We start from the raw sequence: 22,101 nt of genomic DNA on the forward strand, positions 1-22,101 counted from the left end.
CTGCCGCACTGCGTCTCAGAAGACAACGAGGATATTTTACTCAGTGTTTACCACACGTTTTCCGAGTGCCGGTTCTGTGGGGCTGTGTCATGATCTCTAACTCTAGGACAGTCTAGCTCACTTACCCTCCCCCCCCCCACACCCCGCCTCCTGGCCTCTCCTTCCCTCTCCACCCCTCTTTCACCCTCGGCTTATGCTTTGGTTTGGTCTTCAGTCCTTGCAGTCCCAGAGCTGAGCTCGCACCTCGACCGAAGCATTGACCTTTAGGCAGACAGAGTTAGGTCAGCCACACTTGGAAGGTCCTGGAGATTCTTGCAAAAAGCCTTTCCTCAATCAACTCTCAGTTTGTGGCTCTGACAGTATAACGCTGACCATAATGTGTCTTTGGAGAATCAGGTTTCTTACTGATTGGATATGTCTGTAACCTTGAACAGACAAAGTTGGTCGCTTCTCCAGGACTTACTTTCCTTGGGTGTAGACTGAAGCAGTGGTGTGAGTGGCCACTGAGGTCGTCTTTGATGTATTCTTTCTTTTCCTGGAGTCCCACCTTGGGAAATTCAAAAGAAAATACTGGGACTTGGACGCTGAGTGAGGACGGGTGACTGATAAAGCAGCCAGCTGACAGACGTGCACTTCTGACCTTGCCTAGAGCCTTGCTTCAGTACACACTTCCCACACTCGTCTCCTCGTACACAGGACCCCTGCCCCTTCCCCTGCAAACTGACTTCAAGGTCAGGGTAACTTGGATGAGTCTTCTTTGATTTTGCTATATGACCTTTATGTTTATGATTAAGTATCCAAGAAATCCATTGAAAATTGTGCATTGATTCCTCCTAGAATTTTTTTTAGGTGCAAGGAGGAGAGATAGTGATTCAGACTCCTATATGCACCCCAACTGGGATCCACCTGGCATCCTTATCTGAGGCCAATGCTTGAGTACTGAGCTATTTTTAGCACCTGAGGCTGACACACTCCAACAGAGCTATCCTCAGTAACTGGAGCCACACTAGAACCAATTGAGCCACTGGCTGTGGGAGAGGAAGAGAGAGAGAAGGGAGAGGAGGAGAGAAGCAGATGGTCACTTCTCCTGTGTGCCCTGACTGGGAATCAAACCAGGACATCCATATACCAGGCTGATGCTCTATCCACGGAGCCACCAGCCAGGGCCAATTCCTCCCAGAATGTGGATCCAAATAGCTATGTCTAAAGTCCAAGAAAGGCACATGGGTTTTGTGCAGTAGGCCTGGCCTGTGACAAATTATTTGATGCTCTTTCACTGCCAGGTTCTCTGGGAAACTTCTTTATGACATGACTGATGTTTGGACTTTTCTAAACATTTCATTATATATTTCAAAGCATTATATTAGATATATTATAAAATATGAGTGATTTGCTTGTTTTGTCTTAGTTATCCTTGTTTTAAAGTAGGAATAAATATCTGTCTTGAATAAAACAACTTTTGCCAGACTAAATTATTTTTTTCAGTTCACGCACGAAATCGCTTTGCAAATTAGTTTTCGGTAGTTACTGATATTTTTGGAAGCCCTAAAGTGAATGATTTGGTTGATAAGATAATTAATGATTCTGATTTTGAGGCAGTTTGTTTTGATTCTAAATCTTGAAAATTCACAGCTTTCTTTAGATTGTACATAAGATGCATTTATTCTCTGTAAGAAGAAGGAGAAGACCCTTTGGACCTGCCTGCACACCTCGTTTTCAGATTACGTGCACAAACACACACACCCGCGGTGTCTAGAAGGAGAGAATGAAGCCAGAAGCCCACCTCCCTGCCGCCCCCAGGACAGGCCCAGCCGGTCTGAGAGTTGAGTGAGCTGTGGTCTCTTGAATTTTCACAAGCTGGTTAAGAAACATGAAACTTAGCCAAAATGTTAACATTTTCAGAACTATCTTACTCTGGGGGCTTGAGCCCACTCAGTAAAAGCCTTTCGGGGTCTGTCCTGTTTGTATCTCTGTGAAGCCACAGCCTAGCCCAGCACTAGAAGCGTCTTTGAGTCTGAGACGTCGGGACTGCCGTGTTTTGCGTCATTCCGAGAGTTTGACTCGGTGTCTGTATTTGGACTTTGCAGATGCTGTTTTTGTGCTTTCTTTCTTTTTTTTTTTTTTTTTTTTTTTTTTTTTTTTTTTTTTTTTTACAGGGACAGAGAGAGTCAGAGAGAGGGATAGATACGGACAGACAGACAGGAACGGAGAGAAATGAGAAGCATCAATCATCAGTTTTTCGTTGCGACACCTTAGTTGTTCATTGATTGCTTTCTCATATGTGCCTTGACCGCGGGTCTTCAGCAGACCGAGTAACCCCTTGCTGGAGCCAGCGACCTTGGGTCCAAGCTGGTGAGCTCTGCTCAAACCAGATGAGCCCGCGCTCAAGCTGGCGACCTCGGGGTCTCGAACCTGGGTCCTTCGCATCCCAGTCCGACACTCTATCCACTGCGCCACCGCCCGGTCAGGCTCTGCTTTTGCTTTCTGATGAGGAAACATTGTCCTGAAATTATCTTGTATGTACAGTGTTAGTGGCAGAAGTCAAGATTATTTCTGTTGCACAAGGGAAAAATTGTAAAGGCTTCTAATGATGTCTGGAAAAAGAACGAAGATGCTCACCCGCAGGGTGGAGAGGCACCGGAGCAGCCGCCCGGGAGCAGCATGCGGGGGGCTCAGGGAGCAGCCCGCCCCCTGGGAGCAGCGTGCGGGGGGCTCAGAGCAGCCATGGGAGCAGCGTGCGGGGGACTCAGGGAGCAGCCCGCCCCCTGGGAGCAGCGTGCGGGGGGGGGGGGGGGGGGGGCCTCAGGGAGCAGCCCGCCCCCTGGGAGCAGCGTGCAGGGGGCTCAGAGCAGCCATGGGAGCAGCGTGCGGGGGGGGGGGGGCCTCAGGGAGCAGCCCGCCCCCTGGGAGCAGCGTGCGGGGGGCTCAGAGCAGCCATGGGAGCAGCGTGCGGGGGACTCAGGGAGCAGCCCACCCCCTGGGAGCAGCGTGCGGGGGGGGGGGGGGGGGGGGGGCCTCAGGGAGCAGCCCGCCCCCTGGGAGCAGCGTGCGGGGGGCTCAGAGCAGCCATGGGAGCAGCGTGCGGGGGACTCAGGGAGCAGCCCACCCCCTGGGAGCAGCGTGCGGGGGGGGGGGGGCCTCAGGGAGCAGCCCGCCCCCTGGGAGCAGCGTGCAGGGGGCTCAGAGCAGCCATGGGAGCAGCGTGCGGGGGGGGGGGGGGGGCCTCAGGGAGCAGCCCGCCCCCTGGGAGCAGCGTGCGGGGGGGGCTCAGGGGAGCAGCGTGCGGGGGGGGGGGGGCTCAGGGAGCAGCCCGCCCCCTGGGAGCAGCGTGCGGGGGGGCTCAGAGCAGCCATGGGAGCAGCGTGCGGGGGGCTCAGAGCAGCCATGGGAGCAGCGTGCGGGGGGCTCAGGGAGCAGCCCGCCCCCTGGGAGCAGCGTGCGGGGGGCTCAGGGAGCAGCCCGCCTGGGAGCAGCGTGCAGGGGGCTCAGGCGCTGGTCAGCGCCACTGGTCTGCAGAGCCAGTGCGGGCCGGGGATACTTCTGCTGGTCTGCACCTCGGGTTTCAGTCCCTGCACCTTGGCCATCTGACCACGTGCTCGTTCTTGTTGACTAAAAGCAGGGCAGTCCACCCAAAGTGTTTAGCTCTGTTTTGAGGTCAGGGAATCACTTTGAAGTGACAGACTGACTTGGGCCACCTCTAGGGAGGTGCCTGAAAGAACTGAGCTTAATGCTATCTTCAGCCTCGCCAGGAGGTGTAGATTTGTTCAAAGTCAGAACTTAAATTTGAGATATTTATTTTGAATTCTCCACATTTGCATGCTCCTTATTTTTAACCCCAGGAGGTGGCAGGCAGGGCCCTGTGCTCTGATGACAGTCTGCAGTTTCTACGTGAGTGCCTGGCACACAGTCGGGACTGCATTCTGGTAGAAGTCCAACTTGGTGTTCAGCTCTGGTACTGATGACCCAGAGTTCACACAGACCCCATAAGTGAGAGGGTGTGGTCCCCAACAAGAAAGACTGCTCCTACATCAACAGCCCCCCACTCTGCAAGGGGGTCCCCAGGCCACCTGTACTTCTGACAAACTGGCTATAAATTTGATGTTTCCTACAGTTCTCTAGCTTTGATAATATACTGCAAGGGCTCACAGAACTTAGGATTGTATCCTACTTATTATGACATTTTTAATACAAAAGATACAAATCAGGACCAGTCAAATGAAGAGACACAGAGGGTGAGGCCCGGGCGAGAACCCAGGGCTTCCACACCTCTCCCTTGTGGAGTCAGGATGCGTCCCCCTGCCAGCACATCAGTGAGTTCAGTACCCGGAAGTTCACCGAGCTCTCGCGTTCAGAGTTTTTACTGGGTGTCATTGCAGAGGCCTGAGTAATGAAATCAGTGGCCTTGTGCTCGAACTCAGCCTCCAGCTTATCCCCAGAGGTCAGGATGGCTGAAAGTCCTCTAATCATGTGGTTGGTTTTGCAGGTAACCAGCCCTTATCCTGAAACTATCTAAGGGCCCATTAGTAGCCACTTCAATAGCATAATAAAGTATTCCTGTCACCCAGGAAATTCTAAGGTTTACAAGCTCCTTGTCAAAAACCTGCCACAGTGGCCAAATTTTTTTTATTATACCACAGGCTCAGTAACTGATAACCTTCCTCTCATAAATTTAAAAAAAAAAAAAGTGTGTCTCCTGTATCCTTGTTTACCAATGCTTTCATTTGCCAACGCAAAGGGCACGTCTAAGTGATGTCTCAGGGTTACTTCGAGCACTGTCTGCGGACTTTTTCATGACTGATAAAAATGAGACATTGTAAAGTGATAACACTTGCTCATGTGTGGCTTACAGTACGGGATGAGAAGTCTAGGAGGACTCTCAGCTTCCTGGCCTGGAGTCCTGAGGACATCAGTGTGTGGACACCCTGGGAACGGATGCGCCCCACAGGGAGAGTCTGCGGTGGCCTAGGATAGCTTCCAGGGAGCAGTCCTTAGAGCGGCTGCTGGCGGAGGTGCTGGGGAAGGGGACAGAGCCCAACAAGAGGGTGTGCAAGTGGCCTGGTGACAGCAGTCCCTGGGAAGAAGAGGTAGGTGCGTCATGCAGTCAGTTGTTGGCTGCCCCGTGTGGTGGATGTGGCAGAGGAGGGAGCTTGGTGAGTGTGGAAGGATGAGAGCCGGAGCCTGTGGATGGTGGCATTAGGATGCTTGATGGCAACTAGGACCTTGTGGACCGTCCCTAGGAACGAGGGAAAAAGAGATGAATGAAGGACCTGAATTCCAGGGGACGAAAAGATCAGCAAAATTGCCTGAAGAAAGTTCTCAATAGAGCAAAGAGGGAGAGGGAGTTTGACGCAGGAAAAGATTGAAGAGGTTCCCTTTTGTGTGGGGAGCAGTGAGGCTGAGGCAGGGGAGTGACTGTTGTGTAATATGTAATTATTGCACCGTAGCCATTAGGCATGTATCACATTTTTTTGTTGTTGTTGTTTTTTTGTTTTTTTTGTGGGTTTTTTTTTTTGTATTTTTCTGAAGCCGGAAACGGGGAGAGACAGTCAGACAGACTCCCGCATGCGCCCGACCAGGATCCACCCGGCATGCCCACCAGGGGCGACGCTCTGCCCACCAGGGGGCGATGCTATGCCCCTCCAGGGCGTCGCTCTGCCGCGACCAGAGCCACTCTAGCGCCTGGGGCAGAGGCCAAGGAGCCATCCCCAGCGCCCGGGCCATCCTTGCTCCAATGGAGTCTTGGCTGCGGGAGGGGAAGAGAGAGACAGAGAGGAAGGAGGGGGCTGGGGGTGGAGAAGCAAATGGGCGCTTCTCCTATGTGCCCTGGCCGGGAATTGAACCCAGGTCCCCCGCACGCCAGGCCGACGCTTCACTGCCGAGCCAACCGGCCAGGGCCTAGGCATGTATCACATTTTAAGAAGCCATTTCAGATTCTGCCTGTAAACCAGCAGAAATTAAGATCTTTTTTAAACACTGTTGTGTAATATGGTGATAACGGATATATTAAACTTAATTTTGGTTTAGTTTTCATTGGTGTAATTTGTTGTATTATCTGAGTTGTAGTTATGTGCAGAAAATATGGAGATCTTGGGTAATTAAAACATTCTGTTTACTGAAAAACAAGTTGCGTAAAAATATGAATCTGCATCATAGGAAGAAAGACCACATGCCTTGACGAGTCTCCGGACTCTGGATTCGTGTGGGTACGCCATCCTCCGGGAGGGTCGTGGAGCTGGGAGGGATCCAGATGAGGGTAGACAGTGACGGCACCTGCCTGGGTCTCCTGCGTCCACCGCTGCCTCCCCCAGTCCCTGTCCTCTGAGAAGTTGTAGGAATCATTCAGGAGTGCAAACCAGGTCTTGGCAGCAGCCCCTTGCTCCCCTGCTCTTAGGGTCAGTGTCATCTCCTCAGTATTTCTGCAAAGTCCTGCCCACCCTCTCCCCCATGTCTCCCCAAAACACCCTTCTCCCCTTCACGCATCTGTGGGCACACATGCTCCCACAGTTCCTCCTGCTTTCTCAGCTTAAAACTTACTTTCTCCCCTGGCCAGCTGGCTCAGTGGTAGAGCGTCGGCCTGGCGTGCAGGAGTCCCGGGTTCGATTCCCGGCCAGGGCACACAGGAGAAGCACCCATCTGCTTCTCCACCCCTCCCCCTCTCCTTCCTCTCTGTCTCTCTCTCCTGCAGCCAAGGCTCCATTGGAGCAAAGATGGCCCGGGCGCTGGGGATGGCTCCATGGCCTCTGCCTCAGGTGCTAGAGTGGCTCTGGTTGCGGCAGAGCAACGCCCCAGATGGGCAGAGCATCGCTCCCTGGTGGGCGTGCTGGGTGGATCCCGGTTGGGCGCATGCGGGAGTCTGTCTGACTGCCTCCCAGTTTCCAGCTTCGGAAAAATACAAAAAAAAAAAAAAAAATGAAAAAAAAAAGAGATAAAACTCACTTTCTCAGGGAAGTCTCTATTGGCACCCCGGATGGACAGGCTTCCTGGCCTCATTATTACCTCCTGTAGTTACGAGGCCCTGAACTGCTGCACCATGGCACTTACTGCAGTGGTATGACATCTTTAACTGCAGTTGTTGAAGCTCCCACACCCCCCGCAAACAAACAGAACGCAGCCATGACTGGCCTGCCTCCACCCCTCCCCCAGCCCTAGTCTCTGGTGTATCTACGCCTCAGCCTTAAAGTGGGCTGAGGAATTAATTGCCCTGGACCAGAATGTCTGTCTCCACTGCCGGCTTACCAGGCAAACCTTTTAAAAAATATTGTAAGTGACGACTATTAAACTGAAGACGGTGACGGGTTACACAGGCAGATGACTAAAGTGCTCTTTTCCCGGGCCCCCTGGAATGAACAGTTGCATGAGGCCTTCTTTCTTTTGATTTTTGTTGACAGGGGACTTTGCCTGGGTTCAAGAAGTTGTCCAGCCCTTTCTTCGTAGACAGTGCAGTAAGGGACTTCAGCCCAGCCTGGGTCAGAGGAAGGTCAAGGCCAAAGGAGCATAGCCAAAATTGATGATGTTTTCCTTTGTTTTATAAATATAAATACTGCAAGAAAAGGGGCGAAAGAACCTTCTTTTCCCACTTTGGAGCCATTTGTAATTCCTTTGTGGTGTTTTCAATGCATGGATGTTTTGTATGAGAAAGAGAAAACTGACTGTTCTCAGTAGAGTGACTTGACGTGTCATATGGTAGCTTTTGGTTCAGGGTCTGGGGACTGACTCGGATGTGGACCTGAGGAGAGTGCAGCGTGGCTGTCACTGGAGTGGAGGAGGACTGTCCGGGAGGGCACAGCGGCTGCAAGCCCTGACCGCATGCAGAGCCGTAGGGTGGCAGGGGTGTTAGAGCACTGGGAAGATGCTGCCTGACTGTGGTTTCCGGATGACACGCATCGTAGAGACGTGCAGGCAATTGACGGTCACTACAGGTTTAGTCCTGTCCACGTGTACCGTCCTGCGTTGGGTACAGGTGGGCACTGGGCATGGGGCGCACCAGTGCGCTCTGTGCCCATAATCAGAATGCTTTCTCTGGGGTAGCTGGTGAGGACCACCATGTTCACGCTGTGCTTGGGGCGGGGGGATCCACTGGGAGGGCTGCAGGGGAAGTGGGGGAGGAGACCCCAGGGTCCCATCCTACCTCAAATATAGCAGCTCTACATTTACATGTTATCATTCTCCTCAAAGCTTTAGTGGAAGCTTAGTCTTCAGGACTAAGAATGTTGAAACCCAGAAGTTTTACATCAGGAAAGCCCAGCCGACTTAATAGTTATTGTTTACTGCGCAGTTTTCAGGCAGCGGGCATTCTAAGGCATCCTGTGTGCTTTCTCCTGTGATCCTCACTCGAGGCCGCGAGGGCTGTGCTCAGATGATCGTCCTTCTCAAATAGAGGAAAACCGAGGCCTAGATGCCGCGTCACTTGTCCCGGACTGCTCGGTGCGGAGGGGGCACGCTGGGGTGCAAACTCAGAGCATGCGCACCCAGATGTGGCCCTGCCCCTGGGCTCTGCGGCCCGCCCTTCTCTCCCAGGGGACCCGGTTCTTGGTCTCCCAGCCTGTTTCTTTCATCAGCACAGCGGAGCGAGTGGAATTCATCCCCGAGTCAGGCACCACATCCTGAGCAGCTGGGGCCACACTGTAGGTTCTCAATGAACTTCTCGTCTCTTAGCCAAGAAACAGGATCAGCCGTGTCTCTGGGTTCGAGTGGCTCATACGCTTGTCCAGGGCCGTCGGCTCAGTGCTGCGTGGGACTGGTTGTCGGGGTGGTCACATCGGTGCAGGTGCAGGCAGCTGCGGGGGCGGCGGGTCACTGCCCCCGGCCCCCCCCGGGCACAGGCAGGCGGTACCTCTGGATTTCCCAGCGGCGGATTAGGATCTGACCACCTGTCTGTTGGTGAGGTTGAAGCAAGAATAGGTAAGTGCTTGTCTGTGAGTCCTCCCTGCATCTGGCGGTGTCAGCTCGTTCTTGAAGGTAGTAATTAAGAACAGGCAAGCTCTTTGCGTTGGCCTCGTGATGAGCTTCGCTCCTTTTCTGGCGGATGGGCCCGTGCTCATTGTCATTCAGCGAGTTAGCTCTGTGTGCAGGGCGGCCTGGGGAGATTAACACCGGCGTGTGCTCTAGATAAAATACCATAAAAAAAAAAGTCATCAAGAGGAAAACAAAAGATTATTAAAAAGTTGTTGAGAAGCAGATATGTGCTCCTTTTCGTAATTTCCCAGCTGAAAAACTAAGCAAACAAAAAGCTTTTGAGCTCTCAAAAGAAAATGCCATTTGTCACATTTAGATTAGCCAAGTGTTCGGGCGAGCACGGGCGACAGATGGGCCCCGCTGCTGACGAGGGAGAGTCTTCTCCAGACCGAGGCCTGAGGGCACCTGGGAAGGACTCAAAAGCAATGCTCACGTTTTCTAATTAGGTTACAGGAGGCAGCCGTGTGCTTTCTTACCACCTTGACTTTCCTAAGAGCCCCTAGGAGAGCGTCTGTAGATGGAGCTCCCGCTGCAATCTATTACAGGCCGCCGGTTAGTGCGATGGTAAGAATGGCGGCGGAGGACTCCGCCCCTGACCTGGGGCCCGCCCGCTCCAGGTGTCAAGGTTGCTGGCGTTCTTCCTGGGCCCCTGAGCGGCCGCAGCACCCTAGCCCCACGTTCTGCCCTTCCCTCCACCTCCCTCATGTCCAGCCAAGCGCGTGGGGGGGGGGGGGCAGTCAAGCATGGCCCATGCAGCTGGGCTGCGCTGATAAGAGTGGCACCCTCAGCTGGGACAGTGGCACCTTGTCTTCCCCTGCTTGCCTGGCTAAGTTCTAGTCGCCTCTCAAGACTTGTTAGTGGTGAAGGAAGCGTTTCCTGATTTTCTATCCAGCAAAGATGCCATTGCCACATGTTCCCTTAGTGTCCTGTGCTTCCTAATCGGCCCTGGAGCCCGTCTGCTGGCCGCCACCCCCACCCCACCGCTCCCCTGCGTCCTCTGCCAGCCCGTGAGCTGCACAGGCAGAGAAGGCTCGCCTCTCTCCTCCCTGCACCTCCAGGTCTGGCATAGCTCCTGACCGGAGTAGCTTGAATAAATTTTTGCTGAATTCATGAATTTTAACTTGTCTGTCTTTTCTAGTTTAAAGATTGTCAAAATTAAAAACAGCTTCTTACTCCTGAGATTATATTGCCATTATTTTTTAATGGTGAGATTTTTTTAAAAGAGGGAATATTGAGCCTGACCTGTGGTGGCACAGTGGATGAAGCATCAATTTGGAATGCCGAGGTTGCTGGTTCAAAACCCTGGCCTTGCCCAGTCAGGGCACACACAAGAAGTAGGTCTCAACCTGACTACGCACCAGAATTATTTCCTAAGGATATTTGAAAAAATTCCCAGGCCTGTGTGTTCCATCACTCATCAACTAAACCGTAATCTCTGAGTGTGGGCCTCGTGCTGGGGTGTGTGTATATTTTTTAAGTCTTGGCTGCAATTATAAAATGCAGCCAGAGCTACGAATGGCTAGTGTGGGTGGTCACAGGGTACTCTGACATTCCTTCCTGTGGTTCATTCAGTCTGTTAGTAGATGTGTCCCCTCGCAAGCCACCACTGAATCATTGTGGAGGTTTGAGTTGGGATAGCCCCACACTACAAAAAGTTTGTGATTGCTTAATAAAATCATTTCCACAGAAAGCACTTCCATTGGTCAAGCAAGAAGAGAATTTGAGGACAGGAGAGGAGTTGTTTTTTTTTTAAGTCATAACAACTGAAAAGCACCACCAACCACCTGTATGCACTGGGGGTACAAATATACTTTTTAATGTGTTAGCATATACATAACAAAATTTACTATTTTAACTTTTTTTTTTTTGACAGAGGCAAAAGAGAGGGACAGATGAGGACAGACAGACAGGAAGGGAGAAAGATTAGAAGCATCATTTCTTTGTTGCAGCACCTTAGTTGTTCTTTGATTGATTTCTCATATGTGCCTTGACCGAGGGGCTACAGCAGAGTGAGTGACACCTTGCTCAAGCCAGAGACCTTGGGCTTCAAGCCAGCAACCATGGATGGAGTCATGTCTATGATCCCATGTTCAAGCTGGCGACCCTGCGCTCATGCTGGTGAGCCCGTGCTCAAGCCGGATTAGCCCACGCTCAAGCCAGCGACCTCTGGATTTTGAACATCGGTCCTCTGAGTCCCAGTCCGACGCTCTATCCACTGCGCCACCGCCTGGTCAGGCTTACCTATTTTTAAATGTACAGTGGCATTAAGAACATTCACATTGTGCAACCATCAGCACCAACCATTTCCGGAAACTCCATCATCACAAACTGAAACTCTGTCCCCATTAAACACTAACTCCTCCCACCCACCCCTGGCCTGGCAACCACCATTCTCCTTTTTCTCTATGAACTGGACTGTTCTAGGTATTTCATGTAAGTGGAATTTTACAATATTTGTCCTTCATGCTCTGCCTTATTTTACTTAGTATATTGTCTTCCAAGTTCATGCAGGTTGTAGCACGTGTCAGAATTCATTCCTTTTCAAAGCTAAATATTTTTTTGTTCTGTATGTAGACCACATTTTGTTTATCCATTCATCCGTTTATGCACATTTCGGTTGCTTCCCCCTTTCGGCTATTCCGAATACCGCTGGGAACATGGGTGTGCAGTCACTGTTTAAATCACTGCTTCCGATTATTTGGGGTCCGTCCCTAGCAGTGGAATTGCTAGATCATATGGAAATTATATGTTTAATTTTTTTTGAGAGCCTGCCATATTGTTTTCCACAGTGGTTACATCATTTTATATTCCTATCAGCAATGCACAAGAATTCCAATTTCTCCATATCTTTGGCCACTCTTGGTATTTTAAAAATTATTTTACTTTTACACACTGGGGTTTGCCGAATAGGAACACAGATATCTTCTCCAGCTGTCTTGTATTTTCTGGGTTGGTGTGGTAGTGCCATAGTCAATAATAGTCTTGGATGATAGAAGGTAGAAATCTCAAAGGTGAAATAAAGCACAAGACAGTGATTCTCACACAAGCAGCACCAAGCCTATTGATCCTGCCGTCCTCAACATAGACATGGTTCATCTCCCATTGGTCTTCTTGGCTGTCAAGTCAATAGAACCAGTTCCCCTTTGAAATTTCAGTGTTAGGCATCCCTCAGTGCCCTGCCACCACTTTACTATAAAATCACTCATAGAGGCTCTGGCCAGTTGGCTCAGCGGTAGAGCGTCAGCCTCGCGTGCAGGAGTCCAAGGTTTGATTCCCGGCCAGGGCACACAGGAGAAGCGCCCATCTGCTTCTCCACCCCTCCCCCTCTCCTTCCTCTCTGTCTCTCTCTTCCCCTCCCGCAGCCGAGGCTCCATTGGAGCAAAGATGGCCCGGGTGCTGGGGATGGCTCTGTGGCCTCTGCCCCAGGCGCTAGAATGGCTCTGGATTGAACAGAGCGATGCCCCAGAGGGGCAGAACATCGCCCCCTGGTGGGCATGCCGGGTGGATCCCGGTCGGGCGCATGCGGGAGTCTGTCTGACTGCCTCCCCATTTCCAGCTTCGGAAAAATGAAAAAAAAAAAAAAGAAAAGAAAAGAAAAAAAAAATCACTCATAGATATTTTTAGTATTTAGTTCATTAATCCTCTTTTATTCTCAGGATCAAGTTTTCCACCCTGATGCCGCATCCTGATTGTTTCCTGAGAAGGTTTGGGTTTCTAAGGTGGTTTATTGTTTTCAAAGTAGAGATTTAAATGAATCGTTTATAGATTAAATAAAGAATACTTCTTAGAAATAAAGGATTTTTATTTTTTTTCAACCAAGAACAATGGCTGCTAAATAGCTTCTGAGGAGTTTTACAAAGTCGACAATAATTTTTTCGGAATGGCTTACCCTGAAGCAACCATAAAGCTTCAGTCAGTATTCTGGAGCAGATGAACAGCCCTGCATAGCAGCCGGGCCATGCTTTTTCATTCCCTCCGCACTAGTGGAAAATCATTCTAAAGTATAATTGGGAGTGAATGTGGAAAACTATAGTTTTGTCTGCACCTTAAGAAAGAATACATTAGGAAGGACGCTTTATCGTGGTTGTTAAAGTGCGCATGATTACGTGGGAACATTCAGTCTTAGAACCATGACAGTCTACGTGTAACACTTGCCTGAAACAGTGGCCCATTTAGAGATGATGGTAAATAAGTAAAGGACACAGTCCTTTTATAAAGCCCTTGCTTTTGCTTTCTGTATCTGATTTAAATCTAGTGAAAATGATTCCTGAAACACTGTTATTAACACTTACTTTCCTGTTGGATAGTTCACAGGATGCCAAGGCTAGAAGGTACAAGATTTTGGAGAAAAGCACTTAAGTAAAGTTTTCCATTCTTTATTGAGATATGATTGATATATAACGTGATTGTAGTTTCAGATGTACAGAGTAATGAGTCAGTATTTATACCAATTGCAAAATGATCACCACAATACGTCTAGTTAACAACCATCACCACCCAGTTAAAAGTGTTTTCTTCTTGTGATGAGAACTTTTGAGATCTACTCCCTGGCAACTTTCAAAGATATAATACAGTTTTATTAACTGCATTGTATGTAACACGTGGTAATGTACCATGTGGTAAATTACATCCCCAGGACTTACTTTCTAAATGGAAGTTTGTACCTTTGACCATCTTTACCCATTGTGTCCACCGCACCCGTACTTCTGACAACCATTGGTCTATGAGTCAAGAGTGTTTTGGTTTGGGGTTTTGTAGATTTCACATGTAAGTGAGATCACCTGGTATTTGTCTTTCTCTGTCTGACTTATTTCACTTAGCAGGTCCATCCATGTGGCTGCAAAAAGCAAGATTTCCTTCTCTCTTTATAGCTGAGGAGTATTCCATTGTGTACATGTGCGTCTGTGTCAGTCACACTCTCTGGACCCACTCATCCATCAGTGGACATTTAGGTCTCTTTCCTCTGTTGGCTATTGTAAATAACGCTGCAGTGGACATGGGCGGTCCATATAGCTTTTCAATTTAGTGTTTACATTTCGTTTAGATAAATATGCAAAAGATGAATTGTTGGATCACATGGCAGTTCCATACTTAATTTTTTGAGGAGACTTCACACTGTTTTCCACAGTGGCTGCACCAGCCTGCCTCCCCATTCACAGTTCACAGGTTTTCCCTTTCTCCACGTCCAAGGGAACGGTCATCGCTGACTGATTTATTGATGATAGCCAATCTGACAGGTGTGCGTGATGTCATTGTGGTTTTAATTTGTATTCCTCTAATGATTAGTGATGTGGGGCATCTTTTCATAAGGCTATTGGCCATCTGTATGTCCTCTTTGGAGAAGTGTCTATTCATGTCCTCTGCCCATTTTTAAATCATATTCTTTGTTTTGGTGTTAAGTTGTATGAGTTCTTTATGTATTTTGGATATTAACCTCTTATTGGAGGATACCTTTTTCCATTTGGTAGGTTGTCTTTTCATTTTGTTGATGGTTTTCTTCCTGTGCAAAACCTTTTTAGTTTGATGTAGTCCTATTTGATTACTTTTTCATTTGTTTCCCTTGCCTGAGGAGATGTATCTGAAAAAATACTGCTAAGAGCAAGGTCAAAGAATTTACTGCCTATGTTTTCTTATAAGAGTTTTATGGTTTCGAGTCTTACATTTAAGTCTTTAATCCATTTGAGTTTATTCTTGTTATGGTGTTAGAAGGTAGTCTACTTTCCTTCTCCTCTTCCTCCTCCTCCTCCTCCTCCTCCTTTTTCTTTGCATGTATATGTCCAGTTCGCCCAATGCCATGTATTGAAGAGAATGTCTACTTTATTATGTATTCTTGCCTCCTTCGTCATAGGTTAATTGACCATATAGGTGTGTGTTTATTTCTGGGCTCTCTATTCCATTCCATTGATTATGTGTCTATTTTTATGCCATTACCATGCTGTTTTGATTACTATGACCTTGCAGTATAGTTTGATATCAGGTAGCATGATACCACCAACTTTGTTCTTTTTTTTTTCTTAAGATTTCTGTGGCTATTCAGGGTCTTTAGTGATTCCACACAAATTTTAGTTCTAGTTCTGTGAAAATGCCATTTGTGTTTTGATAGAGATTTAATTGAATCTATAGATTTCTTTGGATAGTATGGACATTTTAATGATATTATTTCTGCCTATCCATGAGCATAGAATATGCTTCCATTTACTTGTATTTTTAATATCTTCAATGTCATACAATTTTCTGGGTACAGATCTTTCACGCCCTTGGTTAAATTTATTCCTAGGTACTTTATTTTATATTTTTGAGGCAATTATAAATGGTACTGTTTTTGTAATTTTTCTTTCTGCTAGTTCATTATTAATGTATAAAAATACAACCGATTTCTGAATAATAATTTTGCAGCCTACTACTTTAGTGAATTTATACAGTGTGTTCGTAAAGTCATGGTGCACTTTTGACCGGTCACAGGAAAGCAACAAAAGACGATAGAAATGTGAAATCACCAAATAAAAGGAAAACTCTCTCAGTTTCATACCTACTCAGTGCAGTTCGATGTGGGCTCACACACAGATTTTTTAGGGCTCCTTAGGTAGCTATCCCGTATAGCCTCTACAGACTCATCACTGACTGATGGCCTACCAGAACAGGGTTTCTCCACCAAACTGCCGGTTTCTTTCAACTGCTTATCCCACTGAGTAATGTTATTCCTATGTGGTGGCACTTCGTTATAAATGCACTGATATTCACGTTGCACTTTGGTCACGGATTCGAATTTAGTGAATCACATAACACACTGAACTTTCCTCTGTACCGTCCACATCTCGACTGGCATGGCCGTAGGCTGCTCCGCTGTATACATGGTGTTACATCATCATCTGCACATGTGCACATGCTGCCACATCATCCTAAAGAAACTGGGAGGGTTTTCCTTTTATTTGGTGCAGATTTCACATTTCTATCATCTTTTGTTGCTTTCCTGTGACTGGTCAAAAGTGCACCATGACTTTACGGACACACTGTATTATCAGTTGTAATAGTTTTAGGTGGAATCTTTAGGGTTCTATATAGTATCATGTCATCTGCAAATAATGACAGTTTCACTTCTTTTCCATTTGGATGCCTTTTATTTCTTTCCATTTTCTGATTGTTCTGGCTAGAAGTTTAAATACAATGTTGAATAAAAGTGGTAAAAGGGGGCCCCGCTGTCTTGTTCTTAATCTCTTTTTTTCTTCTTTTTCAAGTGTGAGGAGGGGAGTTAGAGAGACAGACTCCCACAAGCGCCCTGACCAGGATCCACCTGGTGACCATTGTCTGGTGCCAATGCTCTGCCCATCTGGGGCCATGCTTGCAACCAAGCTATTTTTATCACCTGAGGCAGAGGCTCCACAGAGCCATCTTCAGCACCTGAGATAGATACACTCAAACGAATTGAGCCATGGCTGCAGGAAGGGAAGGAAAGAGAGAGAGAGAGAGAGAGAGGGGTTGAGAGAGAAAGAAGGGGAAGGGAGAGGGGTGGAGAAGTAGATGGTCACTTCTCCTGTGTGCCCTGACCGGGAATTGGACCCAGGACTTCCACAGGCCAGGCCAACACTCTACCACTGAGCCAAGCAGCCAGGACCGTCGTGTGTCTTCCTGATCTTAAGGAAACTGCTGTTAGTTTTTCCCCATTAGGTAAGGTGTTAGGTGGGTTTGTTATAGATGGCCTTTATTATGTTGAGGTATGTTCCCTCCATTCTCACTTGACTCAGAGTTTTTATTATAAATGGGTGCTGGATGTTATCAAACACTTTTCTGGATCTAGTGATATGATATGATTTTTTTTTTTTTTTTTGACAGAGACAGAGTCAGAGAGAGGAACAGATAGGGACAGACGGACAGGAAGGGAGAGAGATGAGAAGCATCAATTCTTTGTTGCGGCACCTTAGTTGTTTATTGATTGTTTAGTCGTTCATTGATGTGCTTGACCAGGAGGCTACAGCAGAGCGAGTGACCCTTTGCTCAAGCCAGTGACATTGGACTCAAGCCAGTGACCACGGGCCCATGTCTATGATCCCACACTCAAGCCAGATGAGCCCGCACTCAAGCCGGCCCCTTCGAGGTTTCAAACCTGGGTCTTCCATGTTCCAGTCCAGTGTTCTATCCATGGTACCACTGTGTGGTCAGACGATCATACGATTTTTATCCTTCATTTTGTTTATCTGGTATATCACATTAATTGATTTGCAGATATTGAACCAACCTTGCATCCCAGGAATAAATCCCACTTGATCATGATCTTTTCTTTTTTACAATATTTTCGGTTTTATTACAAAAATGCATACACAATAAAGATTGTCAGAAGCCAGTCCTTAGCTTTAATTGTATTTAGTACGTGCTTTGGAGCAGCTTTTTTTTGCTTTTACTCTATCATTTCGTGCAGGGCCTTGTTTGTCCTGCCCGGCACTACTTCTGCTGTTTTCCTGGTCTTTCAGATGTATTTAGTGGGCATTTTTAGAGAGCTTGTGTGAAAGCTTCTGTCTGTTGTTCGGGGGTGAAGTCTGTGCGTGGACCCTCCAATCATTCTGAACAAGCTGCACTGTCTTCTCGAGGCACCGCTCCATGCTTTTTTTTTTAATTTATCGAAAGCCTTTTTGTTTATGTTATCTTTTTTTATGAGGGTTGAGTTTTAGAAGACTGCTGCCCTGGCCAGCTTGCTCAGTGGATAGAGCGTCGGCCTGGTGTATGGACATCCTGGGTTCGATTCCCGGTCAGGGCACACAGGAGTAGCGACCATCTGCTTCTTCCCCCCGCCCCCCTTCTCTCCGTTTTCCCCTCCCACAGCCAGTGGCTCGACCAGTTCAAGCATCAACCCCGGGCACTGGGGGTAGCTCGGTTGTTTCGAGTATCAGCCCCAAATGAAAGGTTGCCAGGTGGATCCTGGGCAGGGCACATGCGGGAGTCTGTCTCTCTATCTCCCCTCCTCTCACTTAAAAGAAAAACAACTGTTTGCTTTGCTGGTGACATCTTTGGTGGTTCTCCTGACAGCAGGTGAATGTTGGTCATAGTAATAAACTTCCCATCTTGAGATGGTCCCAGCAGGGAAGAGGTTCATGGCTTTAATCAGTGATTTCAGATCTTCTTCTGACCAGTTTTTACTGCCATTTCCACTTGTGCCCATGGATTTCTCTGCATTCTTACATGCTTGTCACTGTGAGCCTCTGCTTCCTTTACCTTCTAATTTGCTCATTTCTTTTTTTCCTACTTCTTGTGCTGATGATGTGAGTGCTTCATTCAAGCTCTTGCTGCAACCCTGCTAGTTCAAGGTGATCACCAAGGTCTTCCACTTCTTCCACCATTTTAACCTGCTCTGCCTCGTTCTCAGAAGAGTGATTTCCGGTCTGGCGTGACTTGAGAAGATCTCCCCCTTCCTTTTCAATGGCCTTTTCTGCACATCCCTTTCCTTCTTTGCCAGTGGTGCTCGTCATCTGACTTCCTCTTCTTTCTCTGTAGCTGATCGAGCAGCTCTCTGTTCTTTAGCTTTTGCTCCTTCCGCTTTGCTTCTGCTTTCTTTTCTGTTTCCTTCTTGGCCTTTTCTTCCTCCCCAATTTTTTTAAACTTCTCGGATTGCAGCTCCCTGCATCGCCGGCTGTCCCTGTTCCTCCTGTCCGCCGCCTGTTCCTCTCTGTGCGCTGGCTCCTCCATCAGCCTGTCTCCTCTCATCGTGACCTTCTGCTCTCTTCCCCCTTCTTCAACTGAACAAGAACATTCTCTCCAAGAATCAGACTTATATACCGGAAAGAATAAAGTGCATCTATATCTTCAGAGGATGAATTCGTATCACCTAGTTTAGGAACATATTTATTTGACCATCTGGAATTTCTTTCAAACACAGGAAACACTTTGAGGAAATTATCCTGTGCTTCACTTTCAGAAGGAACCAAGTTATCAAAAGTAGGATGTACGCTGTGAAATGCTGTTCTTTTCACTGGATCATATAACATTTTATAAGCTTCAGTTATGTAAGTGAAGTAGTCATTATCTCCTCCTTTGTCGGTTCACCAGCTGCTTTCTGTTGGGCTGGGTGATGTTTTAAAACCGTTGCTTTCTAAACTGCTTTGATCTGTCTGTGCAGCTTTGTCTCTTGTGGGCTCAGTACAAGTGCTGTGTGACGATCTTGAGTCTTTCACTGGCTGGGATCAAGTGTTTTTCAGCGTGGGAAGTTTTTCTACCTTCAATTCTTCATCTTCTGATTCTTCTGATAACTCTTTCTTATCCTCTAGTTCCTGAAAAGAGGCAGAAGCATTCCTGTTTCTTTTTTTGTTATTATTAAGTGAGAGGCAGAAAGAGAGATCTCACATGCGCCCTGACCAGGATCCACCCGGCAAGCCCCCTAGCAGGTGATGCTCTGCCAGTCTGGGCTGCTGCTCCATTGCTCAGCAACTGAGCTATTTTAGTGCCTGAGGCAAGGCCATGGAGCCATCTTCAGTGCCCGGGGCCAACTTTGCTTGAACCATTCGAGCCATGGCTGCAGGAGGAAAAGAGAGAGAGAGAGAGAGATGAAGAGGGGGATGAGGTGGAGAAGCAGATGGTCACTTCTCCTGTGTGCCCTGACCAGGAGTCGAACACAGGACTTCCACACTCAGGGACGATGCTCTAATGCTGAACCAACTGGCCAGCACCTGTGTTTCTTTTAAAGAAAGCTTCAAACCATCTTACCATAGGTTCAGACTGACAGCATTGAGGCTGTGATTAAATATGTTAAGAGAGGCTTCAGTGTATTGTGTGGAATAAATCGGAGGTCAGAGGGTGGGTGATGGCCGCGCTCAGCAGAGCGGCTCGGTCCCCGGGGCCAGCCCCGCATCCTGGTGGAGGTCACTTAGCAACCCTCCAGGTCCACCGCCCGCTCTGAGCCCCGCACCTTGGCTCTACAACGCCCTCTATGATCTTTTTCATGCATTGCTGAATTTGGTTGGCTAGTATTTTGTTGAGGATTTTTCCATCTGTGTTCATCAGAGATATTGGCCTATAATTTTTTTTTTCTTTTTGTCATGTCTGGTTTTGAAAACAGGGTAATTCTGGCCTCATAAGATGAGCTTGCAAGTCTTCCCTTCTCTTGAATGTTTTGAAATAGTTTGAGAAAGATAGGTATTGAGCCAACACTTGTTATTGCTTGTCTTCTTTTAATTGAATTTATTGGGGTGACATTGGTTAATAAAATGATACGGGTTTCAGGTGTACAGTTCCACAACACATCATCTGTCCGGTGTGTTCAGCACCCCCAGCCACATCTCCCTCCCTGACCCTCCTCTCCCTCCCTCCACCCCACCTTGTGTCTGTGTCTGTGGGGATATTTTCCTTTCCTGAATCCCTTCACATTTTTGCAGCCCTCAACAGCTCTGACAGCTGTTAGTCTTGTCTTTTCGTTAATAGCCATTCTAACAGATGTGAAGTGACACCTGATTAGGTTTTTGATTTGCATTTTTCTGATGATTAGTGATATTGAGCACCTTTTTATGTACCTGTAGACCGTTTATATGGGAAAGTAAGGGACTCAGAATAGCCGAAACAATACTGAAAAGTAACAAAATTGAAAGACCTGGACCTGGCCATTGGCACAGTGGATGTGTCGGCCTAGCGTGGGTATGTCCTGGGTTTGATTCCCGGTCAGGGCACACAAGAGAAGAGACTATCTGCTTCTCTCCCCCTCTCTCTCCCCCTTCTCTCCCTCTTCCCTACACACAGCCAATGGCTCCTTTGGTTTGAATGTGGCCCTTTGGCTGGGGATAGCTCGGTTGGTCTGAGCGCATCAGCCTCAAGTGCTAAAAATTGCTTGGTTGATTCGAGCATTGACCTCAAACAGGTGCCGGTGGATCCCAGTCAGGGAGTATGTGAGAGTCTGTCTCACTCTCTCTCCTTTTCTCATATTAAAAAAAAAAAGACTTACCCTTCCTGATTTGAAATTTTACTGTAAAGCTACAGTAATAAAGACAGTGTGGTGCTGGCATTAAGATAAACATGTGAACCACTGGAATAAAATTGATAGTTTAGAAATAAACTATTACATTTATGGTCAGTTGATTTTCCCAAAGGGTACAAGATCATTCAATAAAGAACAGTCTTCAGAAAAGGGTGCTCAGAGTTATAATTATACTAAAAGCCACTTAATTGTGTCTTTTGAAAAAGCAAATTTGAATATATATATAACTACATTTTAGTAAAAGGGGAGTAGGGAAGACACACACACACACACACACTCACACATGACGTTCCTAAGGCAGGGTGCTTTGCTAGGAAGAGATACGAAAGGAGAGTCAGCTGCCTCAGGAAGAATTAGAGACTAGAGGAGAGGGGTCTCTCTCTCTCTCTCTCTCTCTCTCTCTTTCTTTCTCTCTGTCACACACACACACACACACACACACACACACACACACACAGTCTTAGGGAAACTGTTATAGAAATAAGTGTGTATGTGTGTGTGTGTGTGTGTGTGTGTATGTATGTGTGTGTTTTAATTTGATAACATTGCTTCTTGGCCTTTTGGCTAAGATCAAGTGTTAATTTGACAACTAAATTTTTTTTCTTATTGTTTAAGCAGAAGGGCAAGACTTTTGAAAATGACCTGCTACCTGCTGGCAACAGAAGTGTGTCAGTGCCCAGTGTGCTCATACAGGGGGCCACAGAAAGAAAACCATCCTTCTTGTGACCAGACCATAAAGGTCTTGTTGGCAGAAACTATCCTCTGTCAACTGGATATAGTTTTGATTTGTAACAGCCTTGGGGAAAGTAGGTTCTGTGTAGTTAGAAAACAGAGAATAGCAAATGCAGGTGTGACTGAATCGATAACTGATAGAAATACTGATACATACTATTGATGCTTTTAACTATGGCTGAAGGAGGAATAGGAAGTTTGCTGGACTCCTTTTCCTTTCTAATTTGTCCACCCCCCTTTCTTTCCCTCCTTCCTTTCTTTTTCACACTTTTCCCTTACTGCGGGGTTAGGACCTTCAGTACATTGTTGAATCAAAGTCAAGAGCAGACTCCTTGCCTCATTCCAATCTCCCGGGGTTTAACAGTCTTTCACCACTAATATAATGTTGGCAATAGATTTTTGTAGATGCCCTTTACCAAGTTGAAATTCATTTCTTAATTTGTTAAGAGGCTTTTAAAAATTAT

The 22,101-nt window shown here is 47.4% G+C and overlaps 1 protein-coding gene and 1 pseudogene across 2 annotated transcripts in view; one reads left to right on the plus strand and one right to left on the minus strand.

Annotated features, from left to right (window-relative positions):
- B3GAT2 (beta-1,3-glucuronyltransferase 2) overlaps nucleotides 1-22,101 on the plus strand; it is a 72,669-nt gene that overhangs the window by 42,410 nt on the left and 8,158 nt on the right. The gene's annotated exons all lie outside the window — the stretch shown is intronic.
- LOC136387482 (dnaJ homolog subfamily C member 2 pseudogene) lies at nucleotides 18,242-19,938 on the minus strand (annotated as a pseudogene).

The sequence above is a fragment of the Saccopteryx leptura genome, chromosome 1, assembly GCF_036850995.1.
Source record: "Saccopteryx leptura isolate mSacLep1 chromosome 1, mSacLep1_pri_phased_curated, whole genome shotgun sequence".
NCBI lineage: Eukaryota > Metazoa > Chordata > Mammalia > Chiroptera > Emballonuridae > Saccopteryx > Saccopteryx leptura.